Source organism: Camelus ferus, chromosome X (genome assembly GCF_009834535.1).
Source record: "Camelus ferus isolate YT-003-E chromosome X, BCGSAC_Cfer_1.0, whole genome shotgun sequence".
NCBI classification, from domain to species: Eukaryota; Metazoa; Chordata; class Mammalia; order Artiodactyla; family Camelidae; genus Camelus; species Camelus ferus.
The window spans coordinates 50,086,740-50,102,746 of NC_045732.1; the positions used below are offsets into that span (position 1 = coordinate 50,086,740).

The following is a 16,007-nucleotide window of genomic DNA, read 5'->3' on the forward strand; positions in this document are numbered from 1 at the left end:
AACCCACAAACTTTTGGTCAATTAATCTTTGACAAAGGAGGCAAGAATATACAATGGAATAAAGACAGTCTCTTCAGCAAATGGTGTTGGGAAAACTGGACAGCAGCATGTAAAGCAATGAAGCTAGAACACTCTCTTAAACCATACACAAAAGTCAACTCGAAATGAATTAAGGACTTAAACATAAGACAAGAAACAATAAATATCCTAGAAGAAAATATAAGCAAAACATTATCTGACATACATCTCAAAAATGTTCTCCTAGAGCAGCCTACACAAACAATAGAAATAAAAGCAAAAATAAATAAATGGAACCTTAGTAAACTTATAAGCTTTTGCACAGCAAAGGAAACTATAAGCAAAACAAAAAGGCAACTTACAGAATGGGAGAAAATTTTTGCAAAATATGAGACTGACAAGAGTTTAATTTCCAGAATATATAAACAGCTCGTACAAGTTAATAACAAAAAACAAACAACCCAATCCAAAAATGGGCAGAAGACCTAAACAAGCAATTCTCCAATGAACACAAATGGCCAAGAGGAACATGAAAATATGCTCAATATCACTAATTATCAGAGAAATGCAAATCAAAACTACAGTGAGGTATCACTTCACATCAATCAGAATGGCCATCATTCAAAAGTCTAGTAATGAACTGAAAAATTGTGCTCTACACCAAAATTTGTCACAACATTGTAAAATGACTATTACTCAATAAAAAAAAATGTTACAAAATGCAGTAATGATAAATGCTGGAGAGACTGTAAGAAAAGGGACCCTTCTTACACTGTTAGGGGGAATGCAGCTTGGTGCAGTCATTATGGAAAACAATATGGAGATTTCTCAAAAGACAAAAAATAGACTTATATGATCCAGCAATCCCACTCCTGGGCATATATCCAGAGGGAACCTGAATTCAAAAAGATGCATGCACTCAAATGTTCATAGCAGCACTATTTACAATAGGCAAGACATGGAAGCAACCTAAATGTCCATTGACAGATGACTGGATAAAGAAGTTGTGGTATATTTATACAATGGAATACTACTTAGCCATAAAAAAGAAAATAATGCCAATTGCAGCAACATGGATGGACCTGGATGTTGTCATTCTAAGTGAAGTAGCCAGAAAGAGAAAGAAAAATACCATATATCACTTATATGTGGAATCTGAATAAAAAAGATAAATGAACTTACTTATAAAACAGAAACAGACTCACAAGCATACAAAACAAATTTATAATTACCAGGAGGAAAGGGGGTGGGAGGGGATAAACTGGGAGTTTGAGATTTGCAGATACTAACTAATATATATAAAATAGATAAACAACAGCTTCATACTGTACAGCACAGAGAACTATATTCAATGTTGTAGTAACTTATGGTGAAAAAGAATATGAAAATGAATCTATGTATGTTCTTGTATGACGGAAGCATTATGCTGTACACCAGAAATTGACTCAACATTGTAAACTGACTATATTTCAATAAAAAATATATATATACATAAAATCCATATATGTCCAACTCCAAAACTCTTTCCTCTAAAAATATATTCATAACTATACTACGTGATAAAAAATGAAAAATATTTTAAGAGATTAGAGATAAAGTGAGTCTGAGAATTAAGCCAAAGAAGAGCTTATTTCCAGATAAATGGGGACATATCATGAAGGAGGTAACATTTAAATTGAGCACTGAAAAATGGGTAGGATTTGTTTTATCTAAAAGGGGAAAGGAAGGCAAGAATATCCTGAGCAGGTAATTATTACCTTTTGTTCTTGTTTTCCAGTCACAGATTCTTTTGAGAATCTAAGGACCCTCTCTTCCAAAAAAAAAAATCATATTTCCAGACTCACAAAATTTTACATACGTATAAGTTCTATACACTCATAGGCACCTTGAAGCTTTTCCACTGATGTGCAGATTCTATTGATTGACAGATTCTAAACAAAAGACACAAAAACACAAGACAAGTCACTACTACAGGAATGTATAGGCCATATGGATGAAGCAGTAAATAGAGTTTGGCTAAAGTATAGACTGCTTAAATGAAAGTTCTGGAAATAAGGTTAAAAAGATAATAGTCAACATTTGAGGACCTTGGATGCTCTCTTAGTAAAAATGCATCAGAAGAGATGACATTAGTGAAAATGGCAGAGTAGGGAGTTCCAAGGTGCCATCCCTTCACAGAAACAAATAATAATAATAATAAGCACAAACCATTAGTATCAACTTTGTCAGAACTCTGAAAAATATTCAAAGGCCAACAGCAAACAAATGAATGTTGAATCTAGGGAAAGGTGACTAGAAAAGGGTAGGAGAATTTTTAGGCACTTTAACTTAAAATTTCCTCACCCTCCTTCCCAGCACAGTGGCTGTGTTGAAGACTGTGCATTCAGGTATAGACACCTGGTTTCTGGAAGGACACAGTGGACCTTGTTCCTAAAGAATTGTGTTTGTTAGTTTTGACCTCTCTAGAAACAGGATTGCTGTATGCTGATGGTCAGACAGTAGTTTGTAGCCTTGCTTATCTTAGATAGATATGCTATGCATTTTTTGTTGGTATACCATGTCTGATGTGTTCCTTATACCCTTGGTGTTTTCTGAGAAATACAATAGTCATGCCACACCAACTTATCAATAATATATTTTAAGCCTTTAAAAAAGGAATGATATAAGTCACTTGATGTGTTTCATGTCATTACTCTTTCAGTGCAGAAAAGTGACCATGTGAAGGGCATTCCTTAAAAACAGAAAAGCAAATGAATGAGATATTTCCATTGGAGATAAAAAAGTTGGGCAAACATTAGCATGGTGAACTTCTGGGATGAAAAGCTGGAGAGTTACTTGGAGGAATAAGGACTTTGAAATAACTCTCATGTTCTAGGTAATTTGACAGGGATTGAATTAAATCTGTAGATTGCCTTGGGCAGTATGACCATTTTAACAATATTGATTCTTCCAACCAGGAGCATGGGATATCCTTCCATTTTTTTAAGTCTTCTTTAATTTCCTTCATCAGTGTTTCATAGTTCTCCGTGTATAAGTCTTTCACCTCCTTGGTTAGGTTTAATCCTAGGTATTTTATTACTTTGGATGCTATTTTAAAGGGGATTGCTTCTTTACTTTCTTTTCCTGTTGCTTCATCATTACTGTACAGACATGCAACTGATTTTTATACATTAACAAACACACAAGGCTACAGATACAAGAAGCTGAATGAACCACAACAAAGATAAACCGGAAGAAATTCATGCTGATACATATCACAACCAAGCTCTTAAAAACTAAACAGAAAGAAAAAAATCTTTACAACAGATAGAAAAATGACACTTTACCAATGGGAAAATAACAATTTGAATGGCAGCATTTTTGCCATCAGAAATTATGGGGGCCAGAAGGAAATGGCATAGCATTTTTTAGTGCTGAAATAAACAAACTATCAACACAACTCTGCATCTATTTTAAGAATAAAAGGAAAGGGGAGAGGGTATAGCTCGATTAATAGGGTGCCTGCTTAGCATGCATGAGGTCCTGGGTTCAATCCCCAGTACCTCCATTAAAAATAAAAAGGTAAATAAAGCTAATTACCTCCCCCCAACAACAATAACACTAAATAAAAAACAAACATTTTTTTAAATGAATAAAAGAAAAAACTGACATTCTCAGAAGAAGGAAAACTAAGAAAACTTGTTGCCAACAGAACTAATTTAAAAGAATGGCTACTCAGGGCCAAGATGGTGGAATAGAAGGACACTTGTACCTCACCCTCTCTCACAAATACACCAGAAGTCACATCCACGGATCCACCCAGCCAACCAGAGCACCTGTAGAACTCCAACAGAACATCACCCTCTTCAAAAGGCAAAGAGGCCACGAAACTGGTAGGAGAAAAGGAAAAAACAAAGAAGAAAAAGCAAAACACTGTGGGACCAATCCTGCAGGGAGGGAGCAGCAAAGGAGGACTGGCACTTGTTCGCTGTGTCTCCCTTCTCCAATGGAGAGGCCAGCGAGACAGAGGGGGAGCCTCTGAGCCTCAGATGTGCCCCCGAGCACCCCTTTACTGACACTGACAGAACTGAGTTAAACAGGCACAAAAGGTCCCTATGACACCCAGTGTGAGATGCAAGCTGGCAGCTGGGGGCCGGGACAGGCTGCCCGAGCCAGGCAGAGGACTGGGGCAGCTGCACTGAGGCGGCCCCGGGGGACTGCAGGGTGCTGCGCACTGTGGCTGGGAGGGGATAAGGAGCAGAACAACCTCAGTCCCCCATAAGTTGTGAAAAAAGCAAAGCTACATGACTGGTGTGCCCTGGAGGGAGGGGCACCATACCCCTTTTCTCCTCAGACCTGCGCCGACATTACTGGCACTTCACGAGAGAAGAGAGGCGGGGCTCAGCCAGAGCTGCCATATTCCCCTGTGCACAGCGCCCGGGCGGGAGTAGGGCCAAGAATTGAATCTGCGCCATGGGGCTCCGCAACCTCCTAGGCAGGACAAAGAATAGTTTACAACAGAGGCAGATAGGATCTTTCTGCCCTGGTCCCTCAGAGAACTCGCACTGCCAAGACAGAAAAGGATCTGAGATTTGGCATGGAGCAGGGGTGGGGCCATTTCACAGTCTTCCCTGTGCCCACCTTCAGAACACTGACCCGAGGCGAAGCGGGCACCTGCACAGAGCAGCGGAGCGACCAGCACCAGGAGAGGGTGGGTGGCCCCCTACATTCCTGGCAGGAACGCAGCACCTGACTGCAGTGCTGGGAAGGTGAAAAATCAGCCCACCTGCCTTGCCCGAGCGCAGCATCTGACTGTGGCATTGGGAGGGGGAGTGACCCGCCCGCTCACTGAGTAAGAGCTCAGCACCTGACCCAGTGATGGGTGGGGATGCAATCTGCTAGCCAACAGCCACTGGGAGCAGCACAGATGAGGGCGCCAACAGAGGGCCTCTGGAAACAGCAAGCTGAGTATGCAAAACAGAGCTAAGGCACAAAGACCTCTCGGTAAAATCATTAAGAGCACACCATCTCCAGGAGAACTAGGTAACTGATACTCCTTAAGCCACAGTACCAGAGAGATATGAGCAATATGAAGAAACAGAGGAACCACTCCCAACTAAAAGATCAAGAGAAATCCCCTGAAAGCATGATCAAGGAAAGAGGCATTGATGGCCTACTAGATCAAGATTTCAAAAAAGGAGTGATCAAAGTACAGAAGGAACTAAAAGAAATAGTGTTTAGAGATATAAAATAGGTCAAAAATGAAATAGAAGCTATAAAGAAGAACCAAGTAGAACTAGGAAACTCATTGGCTGAGATGAGAGCTGACCTAAAGGCTGTGCAAAGCAGGCTAGATAATGCAGAGGAACCAATAAGTGACCTAGAAGATAGGACAACAGAAAGCACCCAATCAGAACAGCTGAAAGAAAAACAAATGAAAAACAATGAAAACAATATAAGGGACCTATGGGATAATATAAAGCATGCCAATCTACGCATAATAGGGGTTCCAGAAGGGGAAGAAAGAACAAAGGGGACTGAAAAGGTATTTGAAGAAATCATGACTGAAAACTTCCCAAACCTAAAGGAATCAGATATCCAAGTACAGGAGGCTCAGAGGGTCCCAAACAGGAAGAACCCAAACAGACCCACACCAAGACATATCATAATCAAGATGGCCAGAGTCAAGGATAAAGAAATGATCCTTTGAGAAAGAAAGAGGCTGGAGGAATAACTCTCCCAGACTTCAGACAATACTGTAGAGCTGCAGTCATCATGACAGCATGGTATTGGTACCAAAACGGACATATAGACCAATGGAACAGAATAGAGAGCCCAGAAATGAACCCACAAACTTTTGGTCAACTCATCTTTGACAAAGGAGGCAAGAATATACATTGGAATAAAGACAGTCTCTTCAGCAAATGGTGTTGGGAAAACTGGACAGCAGCATGTAAAACAATGAAGCTAGAACACTCCCTTACACCATATACAAAAATAAACTCAAAATGGATTAAAGACTTAAACATAAGACAAGATATAGTAAACCTCCTAGAGGAAAACATAGGCAAAACATTATCTGACATACATTTAAAAATTTTTCTCCTAGAAGAAATAAAAGCAAGAATAAACAAATGGGACCTAATGAAACTTACAAGCTTCTGCACAGCAAAGGAAACCAGAAATAAAACAAGAAGAAAACCTACGGAATGGGAGAAAAATTTTGCAAGTGAAACCAACAAAGGCTTGATCTCCAGAATATATAAGCAGCTCATACGACTCAATAAGAAAAAAATAAACAACCCAATCCAAAAATGGGCAGAAGACCTAAACAAGAAATTCTCCAAGGAAGACATACAAATGATCAAAAAGCACATGAAAAAAATGCTCAATATCACTAATTATCAGAGAAATGCAAATCAAAACTACAATGAGGTATCACCTCACACCAGTCAGAATGGCCGTCATTCAAAAATCCACAAATGACAAATGCTGGAGAGGCTGTGGAGAAAGGGGAACCCTCCTAAACTGCTGGTGGGAATGCAGTTAGGTGCAGCCACTGTGGAAAACAGTGTGGAGATTCCTCAAAAGACTAGGAATAGACTTACCATATGACCCAGGAATCCCACTCCTGGGCTTGTATCCAGAAGGAAATCTACTTCAGGATGACACCTGCACCCCAATGTTCATAGCAAAACTATTTACAATAGCCAAAACATTGAAACAGCCTAAATGTCCATCAACAGGTGACTGGATAAAGAAGAAGTGGTATATTTATACAATGGAATACTACTCAGCCATAAAAGCCGACAACATAATGCCATTTGCAGCAACATGGATGCTCCTGGAGAATGTCATTCTAAGTGAAGTAAGCCAGAAAGAGAAAGAAAAATACCATATGAGATCGCTCATATGTGGAATCTAAAAAACAAAAACAAAAACAAAAACAAAAACAAACAAACAAAAACAAAGCATAAATAAAGGACAGAAATAGACTCACAGACAGAGAATACAGACTTGTGGTTACCAGGGGGGTGGAGGGTGGGAAGGGATAGACTGGGATTTCAAAATTGTAGAATAGACTACACTGTATAGCACAGGGAAATATACACAAAATGTTATGATAACTCACAGAGAAAAAATTGTGACAATGAGTGTGTATATGTCCATGAATAACTGAAAAATTTTGCTGAACACTGGAATTTGACACAACATTGTAAAATGATTATAAATCAATAAAAAATGTTTAAAAAAATTTAAAAAAATAAAAAAGAAAGAAATGATCCTAAAGGCATCAAGAGAAAATCAAAGAGTGAGTTACAAGGGAACCCCCATAAGGCTCTCAGCTGATTTCTCTACACAAACACTACAGGCCAGAAGGGAGTGGCAAGATATATTCAAAGTCCTGAATGAAAAAAAGATGCAGCCTAGGATACTCTATCCAGCAAGGCTATCCTTTAGAATAGAAGGAGAGATAAAGAACTTCACAGACAAGCAAAAACTAAAAGAGTTTAGCAACACTAAACCCATGCTAAAAGAAATATTGACAGGTCTACTCTAAATAGAAAAGAAGCAGGATGTTACAAAAATGAGAAACTCATAACTGGAAAGGAGATAACTACTATGAATTACAAAAAGAATAAACACAAAATTGTAAAAGAAGACATCTAAATCATTAAGAGTGGGAGAGGGAAGCAAGGAAAGCCACTGTGGAAAACAGTATAGAGATTTCTCAAAAAATTAAAAATATGACCCAACAATTCTACTCCTGGATATATATCCAAAAAAAAATGAAAACAGTAATTTGAGAAGATACATGCAACTCAATATTCACAGCAGCATTATTTACAACAGCCAAGATATGGAAGCAACCTAAGTGTCCATCAACAGATGAATGGATAAAGAAAATGTGATATATACACAAGGAAATGTTACTCAGTCATAAAAAGAAACAAAATTCTGCCATTTGCAACAATGTGGATGGACCTAGAGAATATTATGTTTACTGAAATGAGTCAGAGAAAGACAAATACTGTATGATATCATTCATATGTGGGATCTAAAAATAAATACCAATGAATGTGTATGCAAAACACACTCACAGACTCACAGATATAGATATATATATGGAAACAGACACATAGATATAGAAAATAAACCTGTAGTTATCAAAAAGAGTAGGGAAGAAGGGAGGAACAGAGGTATGGGATTAAAAGATACAAACTACTATGTAAAAAAAATAGATAAGCAAAAAGGACATATTGTATAGCACAGATAATTATAACCATTATCTTGAACAACTTTTAATGGAGTATAACCTATAAAATACTGAACTACTATGCAATATACCTAAAACTAATATATTATAAATCAATTATAGTTCAATTTTTTAAAAGGGATCAACAAAATGAAAAAAAAAAAAAACCTATGGAATGGAAAGAAATATCTAAAAACTGTATATCTGACAAGGGGTTAATACCCAAAATATATTTAAAACCTCATGTAAATTAGTAGCAAAACTATATATAAAAATAATTCAGTATTTAAATGAGCAAAGGGCCTGCATAAACATTTTCCAAAGAAGATATATGAATGGCCAACAGGTACATAAAAAGTTGCTCAACATCACTAATTCATAAGAGAAATGCAATTCAAAAACCACAATCATATCACCTCACACATGTAAAATGACTATTATCAAAAAGATAAAAGATAAGGAATGCAGATGAGAATCTGGAGACAAGGAAACACTTTTGCAGTGTTGGTGGGATTGTAAATTGTTACAGCCAGTACGGAAAATAGTATGGAGGTTCCTCAAAAACTTGAAAACAGAACTACCATATGATCTAGCAATTCTACTTCTAGGAATATATTAAAAGGAAATGTAAATACTTTGTCTAAGAGATATCTGTACCCCCCAGATTAATAGTAGCATTATTTACAATAGCAAAGACATGGAAACAACCTAAATGTTAATCAATGGGTGAATGTATATAAAGAAGTTTTGATGAATACATATACAATGAAATATTATTTAGCCATAAAAGGAAGGAATCCTGCTACTGGTGACAACATGGATGGACCTTGAGGGCATTGTAGTAAGTAAATCAGAAAAGAGAAAGAAAAATATCATATTATCTTTCTTATATGTGGAATTAAAAAAAACTCATAGAAAAAAATCAGATTTGTGGTTACCAGAGACATGAAGGAGGAAGTGGAAGAATGGATGAAGGTGGCCCAAAGGAACAAACTTCCAGTTATAAGATAAATAGGTGCTTGGCATATAATCTACAACATGATGACTAGAGTTAATACTGATGTATAGTATATTTGAAAACTGTTAAGCTAAGAGTTCTCATCACAAGAGAAAAATATTTTTTTCTTAGTTTTTGTTTCTACATGAGATGTTGAACATTAGCTAACTGTATTCTGATAATCATCTCACAATATATAAAAGTCAAGCCATTATGCTGTACACCTTAAAATTACACAGTGCTGTATGTCAATTATATCTCAATAAAACTGGAATAATTCTTTTTAAAGAAGTAAAACTCAAAGATTCACAAATATGTGGAAATCATACAACACAATCCTGAACAAAAATTGAGTCAAAGAAAAAAGTCAAAAAGGAACTTTAAAAATATCAAGACAAGTGAAAATGAAACATTTCAAAACATGAGATGCACCAAAGACAGCACCAAAAGTGAAATCCATAATGATGAGCAACTATATTAAAAAAAGAAAAAACATCCCAAATATTCAACCTAACTTTACATCTCAATAAGCTAGATAAAGAACAAACTTAGCCCAAAGATAGCTGAAGGAGAGAAATAATAAACATTAGAGCCAAAATAAACAAAATAGAAAACAGAAAAACAGCAAAAAAAAAAATTTAGAGTTGGGTTTTTTTAAAGATAAACAAAATTGATAACACCTTATCCAACTAAGGAAAAAAAGACAGAAGTCTCAAATAGATTAAACCAGAAATGAAAGAAGAGACATTAAAACTGGTGCCAGAGAAGTACAAAAGATCATGAAACCACTATGAACATTTATACACCAACAAACTGAATAACTTAGAAGAATGGCAAATTCCTAGAAATATACAGTTTACCAATACTGAATCTTGAAGAAATAGAAAGTCTGAACAGAATTATAAATAGGATAGAGATTGAATCAGTAATCAAAAACTTCCCGAAAAAGAAAAGCCCAGGACCAGATGGCTTCACTAGTGTACTTTAACACACATTTAAAAAGAAATTAACATTAATTTCTGAATTAAAACTGGGTCAAAGAAATTAACTTCTTCTCAAACTCTTTCCCAAAAAATGAAAGAGGAGGGAACACTTTCAAACTCATTTTATGGCAGTAGCATTATCCTGATACAAAAGCAAGGCAAAGACATTACAAGAAAAGAAAAATACAGGCCAATATCCCTAATGTAAATAGATGCAAAACACTTAACATACACAAATCAATTAATGTGATATACCACATTTCTAGAATAAGGACTAAATATCATGTTGCTGTCTCGATAGATGACAAAAAAGCATTTGACAAAATTCAACACCCTTTCCTGAAAAAACTCTCAACAAACTGGGAATAGAATGCACCCCAACATAACAAAGATCATATATAAGAAGGTCACAGCTAACATTATACACAATGGTGAAAAATTGAAAGCTTTTCTTCAAACATCAGGATAAAGTCAAAGTTTCCCAAATAAGTGGGTAGACATACCAAGTTCATAGATTGCAAGACTTAATATTGTTAAAATGTCTATGCTACTCAAAGCAATTTACAGACTATTACAATCCCTATCAAAATCACAATGGCATATTTCACAGAAATGGAAAAATAAATCCACAATTCATATGAAACTACAAATACCACAGACAGTCAAATCAATTCTGAAAAGAAGAACAACGCCAGAGGCATCACACTTCCTGATTTCAAATTATATGACACTACAATAATTAAAACAATATGCTACTGGCATAAAGACAGGTTTATGTATCAATTGAACAAAATACAAAGCCCATAAATAAACCCACAATTATACAGTCAACTGATCTCTGACAAGCGTTCCAAGAATAAACAATGGAGAAAGAATAGTCTCTTCCACAAATGGTATTAGGTAAACTGGATATCTAAATGCAAAAAAGTGAAATTGAAACCCTCACTGATATCATATGCAAAAGCCAACTCAAAAAAGGATTAAAGACTTAAACATAAGACTTGAAACCATAAAACTCCTGGGAAAAAAGACATAAAGGAAAAGCTTCTTCACAATTTTCTTGACATTAAGTTCTTGCATATGATACCAAAAACACATGCAACAAAAACCAAAGTAAACAAATGAGACTACATCAAACTAAAAAAGCTTCTGCACAACAAAAAGAAACAATCAACAGAATGAAAAGGCAAAATAGAGAATAGAAGATATTTGCAAACCATATATCTGATAAGGCATCAATATTCAAAATATATATGGAATTCCTATAATTCAATATTAAAAATCTAATAATATGATTTAAAAATAAGCTAAGATGTGAAATCTTAAAAAATGATATAAATGGGCTTATTTACAAAACAGAAACAGATTCACAGACATAGAAAACAGACTTATGACCGTAGACCTACATCGTTGGAAATGCCTCATAGGGTAACTATGTGGTTTCCTTTACTCACAGAACTACATGTTAGATCTGTGGAAATAACTACTAGACAGAGCTGCTAAATAAACTATGAAAAACCTAACAGTCAGACTTTTTTATCTTAGGTATTGGCAACGATCAGTACTGTTCTAGGGTGTGATAAGCTTAGGAGTAAATGACTTGAACTTAATGCATATTTAGAGGGTGTCTGAAATTCAGAACCAGGCAGATCAATCTTCCCTGACCCCAAATATGTAATAGTCCTGAAGTAAATTGCTTGAGAAAATTGGATCCCAAAGATTACAGGTGAGTTGTTTTCTGAAGTGTGCTCATGTTCCACTGGAAATCAAAGCCCAACTAAAAGAATTATGGGCTGACTGACAACTGTTGCTTGACCAAAAATCATTGAAAGGGCTGTCTTGAAGATTATATGACTCAGACATTGGAGGACCTAAGGGTTGATGGGCAATGGAAAGAATCAGAACATGTGTTAAATTCTTAAAACGTTTACTGACTTAAATTATGTTACACAATAAAAAAAATTCTTTAAACTTTTTGTAGAAAAAAAATAAAGAAAAAGAAAACAGACTTATGATTACCAAAAGGGAAAGAAGGTGGAGGGATAAATTAGAGGAGTTTAGACTTAATACACTACTATATATAATAGATAAACAAGGACCTACTGTATAGCACAGGGAACTATATTGCATATCTTGTAATAACCTATAATGGGAAAAAATCTGTAAAAGAATATGTCTGTGTGTGTATGTGTGTGTGTGTGTGTATATATATATATATATCACTTGGCTGTACACCTGAAACTAGCACAACACCTATATATACTCCATGCTATATATACTTCATCTATATATGCTTCAGTAAAAAAAAAAAAAAAAAAAAAAGGCTAAGAAATTGAATAGACAATTCTCCAAAGAAGACATGCAAATGGCCAACATATAGATGAACAATTGCTCAACATCACTAATCATCAGGGAAACATAAATCAAAACCTCAACGAGATATCTCTCATACCTGTTAGGATGACTATTGAAGGAAATTCTGCAATATGTGACAACATAAGTGAACCTTGAGGACATTATGCTAAATGAAATAACCCAGTGACAAAAAGACAAGTATTGTATAATTCCATTTACATAAGGTATCTAAAATAGTCAAATTTATAGAGTTAGATAGTGAAATGACGGCTTCTAGGGGCTGAGGTGAGAAGGAAATGAGTAGTTACAAATCAATGGGCATAAGGTTTCAGTTAACCAAGATGAATAAACTCTAGAGATATGCTTTACAACACTGTACTTATAGTCAACAATAACTTTAAAATTTATTAAGAGGGCAAGATCTTTTGTTGCATGCTGTTACAACTTAAAATTCAAAATAAAAGATCCTTAACAAAAAAAAATCCAACATATAGATCTAAAAAAATGAAAAGAGAATCAAAGCATGTACAGTGAATTGAATTTATATCCCCCCCAAAAAAAATTCACATGTTGAAATTCTAAGTTCCAAGGTGGAATTAAGTGGTAGGGTCTTTGGGATGTGATTTGTTCATAAGAGTGGAGGTATCACGTGTAGAATTAGTGCCCTTATAGAAGAGACCCCATAAAGACATCCCTTTCTCTTTCTGAGGTTATAGCAAAAAGATGGTTGTCAATGAGGAAGTGGGTCCTCACCAACCACCAATTCTGCCAGCACCATGACCTTGGACTTCTAACCCCTAGAACTGTGAGAAATAAATTTCTGTTGTTTATAAACTGCCCAGCAATGGTATTTCTGTTATAGAAAATTGAATAGAGTAAGACAACATGTGACAACAAAAAATTAAAGAAAACAAAAGGCAATAATGGAGGAATTGAGGAAACAAAAAGATGTCACATAGAAAACAAATAACAAAATGGCATAAGTGTTTTCTTATGAGTAATTACTCTAAAGGTAAATGGATGAAATTCTCCAATAAAAAACAGAGATTGGCAGAATGGAATTTTTTTTAATCATCTACTGTATGCTGTCTACAAGAGACTCACTTTAGATCCAATGACACAAAACATTGAAAGTGAAAAAATGGAAAAACTCCATCTAAATAATAACCAAAAAACAACTGTGGTGGCTATACGAATATCAAACAAAATCAACTTTAAGTCAAAAAAATGTAACAAGAATCAAAGAAGGACATTATAAATCAATAAAAAGGAACACCCATCAAAAAGCTATAAAAATTATACACACATGTGGACATAACAACAGAGTCCCAATATGTATGAAGCAAACATTGCAAGAAATAATGAAAGAAACAGACATTTCTGCAATTATAGTTGGAGCCTTCAATACTCCACTTTCAATAATGGATATAACAATCAAACAGAATTAATGAAGGAACAGAGAATTTGAAAAACAGTATGAATCAACCAGATATAACAGAAATATATAGAACACTCCACCCATAAACAGCAGAATACACATTCTTCTCACATGAAACATTCTCCAGGATAAACCATATGTTAGGTCACAAAAAATTTCATAATAAATTTTAAAAGATTTAAATAAGCCAAACTATCTTCTCTCACCACAATGGAATGAAACTAGAAATTAAAAACAGATGGAAAGCTAGAAAATTCAAAAATATGTGGATATTAGACAGCATTCTTAAACATGGGTCAAATAATAAGTCACAAGGTAAATTAGAAAATACTTTGAGACTAATGAAACAAAAACACAAAATACCAAAACTATGGAATGCAACAGAATCAGTATTCAGAGGGAAATTTACAGCTATAAATGCCTATGTTAAAAGGGAAGAAAGATCTCAAATTAAACCTTGAGGAACTTGGAAAACAATAGTAAATTAAACCCAAAGCTGACAGAAGCAAGGAAATAATAATAGAGAGGAGTTTAAAGAAATAGAGAATAGAGAAAATTGATGAAACCAAAGTTGGTCCTTTGAGTAGATCAACAAAACTGACAAAACTTTACCTAGACTAAGAAGAAAAGATTGACTTATTTACTTATGAAAATCATAAATCCAAGTGGGGATATTACATTAAACATTACAGAAATGAAAAAGACTAAAGAAAGCTATGAGCAACTTTCACCAACATTTTAAATAACTTAGATAAAATGAACAAATTTCTAGAAGTGCACTAATTACTTACACTGAATCAAGATGAAATAGAAAAACAAAGACAAGAGATTTAAACTATATTAAAAAAAAAAAACTTCCTAACCAAAGAAAGCCCATGACCAGATGGCTTCATAATGCATTCCACAAATCATTTAAGAACTAATACCTATCTTTCTCAAACTCTTCCAAAAATAGATAAGCTTATAAGCTTTTTCACAGCAAAGAAACTAAAAGCAAAACTAAACAACAACCCATGGAGAGGAAGAAAATATCTGCAAATAATGTGACTGACAAAGGTTTAATTTCCAGAATACATAAACAGCTCATACAACTTAATAAAAAAAAAACCCAATCCACAAATGGGCAGAAGACCTAAACAAGCAGTTCTCCAATGAATACATACAAATGGCCTATAGGCACATGAAAAAATGCTCAATATCACTAATTATCAGAGAAAGGCAAATCAAAACTACAATGAAGTATCAACCCACACCAGTCAGAATGGCCATCATTCAAAAGTCCACAAATGACAAATGCTGGAGAGGCTGTGGAGAAAAGGGAAACCTCCTACACTGCTGGTGGGAATACAGTTTGGTGTAGCCATTGTGGAAATCAGTATGGAGATTCCTCAAAAGGCTAAACATAGACTTAACATATGATTCAGCAATCCTACTCCTGGACATATATGCAGAGGGAACCTTAATTCAGAAAGACACCTGTACTCCAATGTCCATAGCAGAACTATTTACAATAGTCAAGACATGCAAACAACCTAAATATCCATTGACAGATGACTTGATAAAGAAGTGATGGTATATTTATACAATGGACTACTACTCACCCATAAAAAAAATAATAAAATAATGCCATTTCCAGCAACATTGATGAACCTAGAGATCATCATTCTAAGTAAGCCAGAAAGAGAAAGAAAAATACCATATATTACCCATATGTGGAATCTAAAAAAAGAAAAAAAGAGGACACTAATGAACCTATGTACAAAACAGAAACTGACTTGCAGACATAGTAAACAATCTTATGGTTACTGGGGGAAAGGGAGTGGGAAGGAATAAATTTGAGTTTGAGATTTGTAAATGTTGGCCACTGTATATAAAAATAGATTTAAAAAAACAAATTTCTTTTGCATAGCACAGGGAAATATATTCAATATCTTGTAGTAACCTTTAATGAAAAAGAATATGAAAATGAATATGTATGTA

At 35.0% G+C, this 16,007-nt stretch overlaps 1 long non-coding RNA gene across 1 annotated transcript in view; it reads left to right on the forward strand.

Annotated features, from left to right (window-relative positions):
- Positions 1 to 12,210, forward strand: part of LOC116661947 — a 368,086-nt gene extending 355,876 nt beyond the window's left edge. Inside the window, exon 4 of the long non-coding RNA XR_004317907.1 lies at positions 11,761 to 12,210. This is a non-coding gene — a long non-coding RNA (uncharacterized LOC116661947). The remainder of the gene's footprint in view (positions 1 to 11,760) is intronic.
- The last annotated feature ends 3,797 nt before the right edge of the window (positions 12,211 to 16,007 follow it).